A 6,862-nucleotide genomic window follows, 5' to 3' on the forward strand; every position below is an offset into this window, starting at 1 on the left:
TCGGGTATTGTCGATTCTTCGGTCTGAACAGGTTGAGGAGGAGGATCAATATCATGATAACCAGATCGTGTCTGAGGGTCTGATTCAGCATAAGGAATCTGGTCATCACAAATCTCATAGTCCTGGATGGATTAAGTGGATCTAGCAGGAGAGGGGGTTTCGTTCAGATTGTAGAGCCAGTTATTGCGGTTATGAACATTAGTCCTAGGATCGGGCATGGTGAATAGGCAAAGAACTTGGTTATTAATTATAAGCTCAAACTCGTCAGATCCTAGGTTTGCTATAAACATAGTGTTGAAGAGGAAGGGTATACTCATAGTAGTAATGCCACAAAAAGGGCTTAGGTCAAGCATAGGTTGACGTAATCCGATAGCATTACCAATCATGGTTATCAAGCCGCCTATTCGAATTGGTGCTCGTTCATCTTGGATAAGGTGGTCTAAATTTGCCAACATAAAAGTGGCACCGTTTACTGGACGGTTCTGGGAAGCACAAAATATGATGAAGAGTTCATCACGTGAAACTGTGGTACTGTTTGGCTTCTTCCCAAATAAGGTGTGGGTCAGGATCTTATGGAAATAACGGAAGGCCGGGTTATGTATGTTTCCAGAGAGAAACTCATGTTCCTCGGGATCGTCATTTCCAGTCAAGCTTCCCCAAAAGTGTCCAAGTTCTCTATATTCAAAAAGTTCTTCTTGGCTCACTGTGAATGTGTCAAAGGATGTAGGGAAACCTAAAAGGTTGGTAAAGTCTTGAATATTAAATTGGTACTCCATGTTAAACATTCTGAACTGGATGAAACCTCTGCTTATTCCTTTCCCATGGCTGGGTAGATAGATCAGGGAGCTAAGGAATTCTAGAGTCAGTCTCCGGTAAGTGACAAATTGTCTACGGATAGGAGCGGTTTCCCACCCAATCTGACTCAGCAAATACATGACACTTTGTCTTAGTCCAAGGGCAGTCATTGCCCAGTCATCAGCATACAGACTAGGTAGCATCTCTCTCGTGGCTAGTTCCTCAAACTTTTGTTTCTGAGCTGTTCCTCTGAATTTGATACCCATACGATCAATTTGTCCCATCAGGTTAGTGTTAGCTAGAGAAAAGAAAAACAAGAGTTTTAGTCAGGATTTGGCCAAATGCCGAAAGAAGAAGAGAAAAGTTTTTAATAAATAAGAATAAATTAAGAATGAATACTAAACAAAAATTAAAAGAATAATTAAGGAAGAAATAAAAAAATAATAATAGAAAAAAAATAAAATATTTGTGGGTTGTCTCCCACTAAGCGCTTTGTTTAATGTCGCAAGCTCGACATAAAAACTATCAATTATAATCTATAAGTTCTGGAGGCATTTCGTCTAAGTGCAAGACTTGCGAATCTTCATTGTTTTCTGCATAGTGATAATGTTTTAGACGTTGCCCGTTTACGGTAAATGGTTCCATAGATTTGCCTTTAATTTCTACTGCTCCACTGGGAAAAACATTGGTGATTTGAAAAGGACCTGACCATCTAGATCGTAATTTTCCCGGGAATAACTTTAGCCTAGAGTTAAATAAAAGGACTGTATCGCCTTGTTTGAAGATTTTCCTTGATATGCGCTTGTCATGCCATTGTTTTGTTCTTTCTTTGTAGATTCTGGCATTTTCGTAAGCGTCTCTTCTGAGTTCCTCTAATTCGCTTATATCAAGGATTCTCTTTTCGCCGGCGACTTTATAGTTTAAATTTAGATTTTTAATAGCCCAATAGGCTTTATGTTCTAATTCTACCGGGAGGTGACAGGATTTTCCATAAATGAGCTTAAATGGGGTTGTCCCTATGGGAGTTTTGTAGGCAGTTCGGTAAGCCCATAAAGCTTCTGGTAATTTCAATGACCAGTCTTTCCTTGAAGTGGCGACTGTTTTCTCTAGTATCTGTTTGATTTCTCTGTTAGACACTTCTACTTGCCCACTGGTTTGAGGGTGGTAAGGTGTCGCTGCTCTATGTCTTACGCCATACTTAAGCAGTAGTTTTTTGAGTACCTTGGATATGAAATGCGATCCACCATCACTGACTACTATTCTTGGGACACCAAACCTTGGATATATTATATTCTTAAAGAGTCTAGTTACTACTCGTGTGTCGTTTGTTGGAGAAGCTATAGCTTCAATCCATTTTGATACGTAGTCAACTGCCACGAGTATGTATTTGTTACCGAAAGAGGATGGAAACGGTCCCATGAAGTCTATTCCCCACACGTCGAAAATCTCTACTTCCAAAACGCCCTTTTGTGGCATCTCGTCACGTCTAGATATGTTTCCTGTGCGTTGACATCTGTCACATTTCTTAATAGCTGCATGTACATCCTTCCATATATTTGGCCAATAGAAACCGGCTTGTAGGATTTTAGAGCAGGTCTTGGATGTACTTGCATGTCCACCATAAGGATCGGAGTGATAGTGTTGGATTATATTTTCTACCTCTTCTTCGGGTATACACCGACGGAAAATACCATTGGGGCCTCTTTTAAAAAGTAAGGGGTCATCCCAGTAATAGTGTTTTATGTCATAGAAGAATCGTTTCTTCTGCTGGTAGGATAAGGTAGGTGGAACTATTCCGGCAGCTAAATAATTGACGAGGTCAGCGTACCACGGTGTAACAGATATAGCTAAGGTGGTTTCTACCTGTTTATCAACGTTATTTTCTTCCAAAGTAGCTATAAGTTTATCGTACGAGAAATCATCGTTGATCGATGTTCTTTCTGGTTCAAGGTTCTCAAGTCTAGAGAGGTGATCTGCTACTACGTTTTCAGTTCCTTTCTTGTCTTTGATTTCCAAATCGAACTCTTGTAGCAACAGGATCCACCTTAGGAGTCTAGGTTTAGCATCCTTTTTTGTTAAGAGGTATTTGATAGCAGCGTGGTCAGTGTAGATGATTATTTTGGCTCCGACCAAGTAAGAACGAAATTTATCTAGTGCAAACACTACTGTTAGAAGTTCTTTCTCGGTTGTGGCGTAATTCATTTGTGCTTCATCTAGAGTTCTACTTGCGTAATATATAACGTGAAGCTTTTTATCCTTTCGTTGTCCTAAAACAGCACCTACAGCGTAATCACTGGCATCACATATTATTTCGAATGGTTCGTTCCAATCTGGTGTCTGCATTATGGGCGCGGAGATCAGTGCTTGTTTAAGCGTTTGAAATGCTTCTAAACATCTATTATCGAATATAAATTCAGCATCTTTCATCAATAGCCCGGTTAAAGGTTTAGTTATTTTAGAGAAGTCTTTAATGAATCGTCGGTAAAAACCGGCATGTCCTAAGAAGCTTCGTACTTCTCTCACAGTTTTCGGGGGTTGAAGATTTTCGATTACCTCTATTTTGGCTTTGTCTACTTCAATTCCTCTGTTCGAGATGATGTGTCCTAAAACAATTCCTTCTTGTACCATAAAGTGGCATTTTTCCCAATTAAGTACTAGGTTTACTTTTACACATCGCTCTAGAACTCTTTCTAGGTTTTCAAGGCATTCTTCAAAGCTTTGTCCGCATACGGAAAAGTCATCCATAAATACTTCCATGATGTTTTCTAGAAAATCGGCGAATATTGCCATCATGCACCTTTGGAAGGTTGCAGGAGCATTACACAAGCCAAACGGCATTCGTCTATAAGCGAAGGTACCGAAAGGACACGTGAACATTGTCTTTTCTTGGTCATCAGGGTGAATCGGTATTTGAAAGAAACCTGAGTAACCGTCTAGATAGCAGAAATAAGAATGTTTTGCTAATCGTTCTAACATCTGGTCAATGAATGGTAAAGGGAAATGATCTTTTCGGGTTGCTTTGTTTAGTTTCCTATAGTCAATGCATATTCTCCATCCCGATTCGATTCGTTTGGTTATAGTTTCTCCTTTTTCATTTTCAATGACTGTTACACCTCCTTTCTTTGGTACTACGTGTACAGGACTAACCCATTTGCTATCAGATATAGGATATATGATACCTGCCTCTAATAACTTGGTTATTTCCTTCTTCACTACCTCACTCAGGATCGGGTTTAGTCTCCTCTGGTGTTCCCTAGAAGTTTTACAGTCTTCTTCTAGCATGATGCGGTGCATACAAATAGAGGGACTTATTCCTTTAAGATCGGTGATGTTGTAACCTAGTGCGTTTGGATATTTTCTTAAGATATGCAGGAGTTTTTCTGTTTCGAGTTTTCCTAGGTCAGCATTAACTATCACTGGTCGTTCAAGTTCTAAGTCTAGGAATTCATATCTCAGATTTTTGGGAAGTGTTTTCAGGTCTAGGGTTGGTTTCTTAAGGCATTGCGTAGGATCCGGTGTTATTGCTAAACATTGGTTAAGTTTGTCTTCTACAAGATAGTCAGATGATTTGTCTTTTTCTAACTCCGTTTCTTTTATGCATTCATCGATGATATCCATGAAGTAACATGTATCTTCTATTGCAGGTGCTTTCAAAAATTGGGAAAGAATGAACTCAATTTTCTCTTCTCCTACTTCAAAAGTGAGTCGTCCTCGTTTTACGTCTATGATTGCACCGGCAGTTGCTAAGAACGGTCTTCCCAGTATAATGGGTGTAACTTCATCTTCTCTAATATCCATAATTATAAAATCAGTTGGAATGTAGAATTGACCTATGCGCACTGGAACTTTTTCAAGAATTCCTACAGGATATTTAACGGAACGATCTGCTAGTTGCATAGACATTTTAGTTGGTCTTAATTCTCCCACTTCAAGTCTCTTGCATATGGATAAAGGCATAACACTAATACCGGCTCCTAAATCGCATAAGGCTTTGTCAATGACAAATTTTCCTATGTGACAGGGTATAGAGAAACTACCTGGGTCTTTAAGTTTAGGAGGCATATTCTGGATTATAGCGCTACATTCAGCGGTGAGTGTAACGGTTTCGCTATCTTCAAGTTTCCTTTTATTAGAAAGAATTTCTTTTAAAAACTTGGCATATGAGGGCATCTGCGTAATAGCTTCTGTAAACGGAATTGTGACGTTTAATTGTTTTAGTAGGTCAACAAATTTTTTGAATTGGCCCGCATCTTTGGTTTTAATAAGCCTTTGAGGGTAAGGGATAGGTGGTTTATAAGGTGGTGGAGGTACATAAGGTTCCTTCTTTTCTACGGTTTCCTTATTACTCTCTTCCTTTTCCTTAGGTTCACTTTCCTCCTCAGTTGACTTTTTAGAGTTTTGGTTTTCTATCCTTGGGTCAGACGGTCCTTCCACTTCCGTTCCACTTCTCAGTATAATTGCATGAGCGTGGCTTCTTGGGTTAGGTTGGGGTTGGCCAGGAAATGTACCAGTTGGGGCAGCAGTAGGCGCTTGTTGTTGAGCTACTTGTGATATTTGCGTTTCCAGCATTTTGTTATGGGTAGCCAGGGCATCTACTTTACTTGCTAGTTGTTTAATTTGTTCGCCAGTGTGTACATTCTGGTTTAGGAAATCTTTATTGGTTTGCTGTTGAGAAGCTATAAAGTTTTCCATCATGATTTCCAAGTTGGATTTCCTAGGGGCGTTATTGTTAGGTGTAGATGGGATCGGCTTCTGATATCCCGGAGGTATAGCTGGGGCTTGATTTGGAGATTGTCCAGGTGCGTATAAAGCATTATTACTCTTATATGAAAAATTTGGATGATTCTTCCAATTTGAGTTATAGGTGTGCGAGTAGGGGCTTCCTTGAGCATAGTTTACTTGCTCCGCTTGGATTCCTGTTAGGAGTTGACAATCTGCAGGAGTGTGACCTTGGATTCCACAGACTTCGCAATTCTGAGTTATGGCAATCACGGTGGCTGGAGGTGATACATTTAAACTTTCAATTTTCTGGACCAGAGCATCCACTTTTGCATTAACATGATCAAGGTTACTTATCTCGTACATGCCAGTTTTCGTTTGAGGTTTTTCTACCATTGTTCGTTCGCTTCCCCACTGATAGTGGTTTTGAGCCATGCTTTCGATAAGTTGGTAAGCGTCAGCATAAGGTTTGTTCATCAGTGCACCACCTGCGGCGGCGTCTATTGTTAACCTCGTGTTGTACAGGAGACCATTATAGAAGGTATGAATTACTAACCAGTCCTCTAAACCATGGTGTGGACAAAGTCTCATCATGTCTTTGTATCTTTCCCATGCTTCGAAAAGAGACTCGTTATCTTTCTGTTTAAATCCATTTATCTGGGCTCTTAACATAGCTGTTTTGCTTGGCGGAAAATATCGAGCAAGAAAAACTTTCTTCAACTCGTTCCATGTGGTGACTGAGTTGGAAGGAAGAGATTGAAGCCATCTTCTAGCGCTATCTCTTAACGAGAAAGGAAAAAGACGAAGTCGAATTGCCTCTGAAGTGACACCATTAGCTTTAACAGTATCAGCGTATTGGACAAATACGGATAAATGAAGGTTTGGATCCTCGGTAGGATTTCTAGAGAATTGGTTCTGTTGCACTGCCTGCAACAGTGAAGGTTTAAGTTCAAAGTTGTTTGCGTCGATTGCGGGTGGAGCAATACTCGAATGCGGCTCATCTTGCGATGGAGCGGCGTAATCTCGAAGAGCACGAGCTGGTTCTGCCATCTCGGGTATCGAAGGGAAAATATTTTTGAAATCGGGGAGTTCAACAGGAGGGAGATTGTTTGCAGCACGATATTCCCGAATTCGTCGTAAGACTCGGAGATATAGTTCGATATCGTTGATTCGTAAGTAGAACGGCTCGCCTTGTGAGCGAGTGTGTGGCATACAAATCAACGAAAGAAAGAAAAGAAAGGGGAAAAAAAGCCTTAGTCTCTACAGCGTAACAGAAGAGTTACGATATCGACTAAACAAAATTCCCCGGCAACGGCGCCAAAAACTTGATCGCGACTTTATGAGTCGA

At 40.3% G+C, this 6,862-nt stretch overlaps 1 non-coding gene across 1 annotated transcript; it reads left to right on the plus strand.

Annotated features, from left to right (window-relative positions):
• The first annotated feature begins 6,079 nt into the window (after nt 1-6,079).
• Nucleotides 6,080-6,186, plus strand: LOC127116023 (small nucleolar RNA R71). Its single transcript, XR_007801014.1, has one exon. It is a non-coding gene; the product is annotated as a small nucleolar RNA R71 (small nucleolar RNA).
• Nucleotides 6,187-6,862: the final 676 nt, after the last annotated feature.

Source organism: Lathyrus oleraceus, chromosome 1, assembly GCF_024323335.1.
Source record: "Lathyrus oleraceus cultivar Zhongwan6 chromosome 1, CAAS_Psat_ZW6_1.0, whole genome shotgun sequence".
Taxonomy (NCBI): domain Eukaryota; kingdom Viridiplantae; phylum Streptophyta; class Magnoliopsida; order Fabales; family Fabaceae; genus Lathyrus; species Lathyrus oleraceus.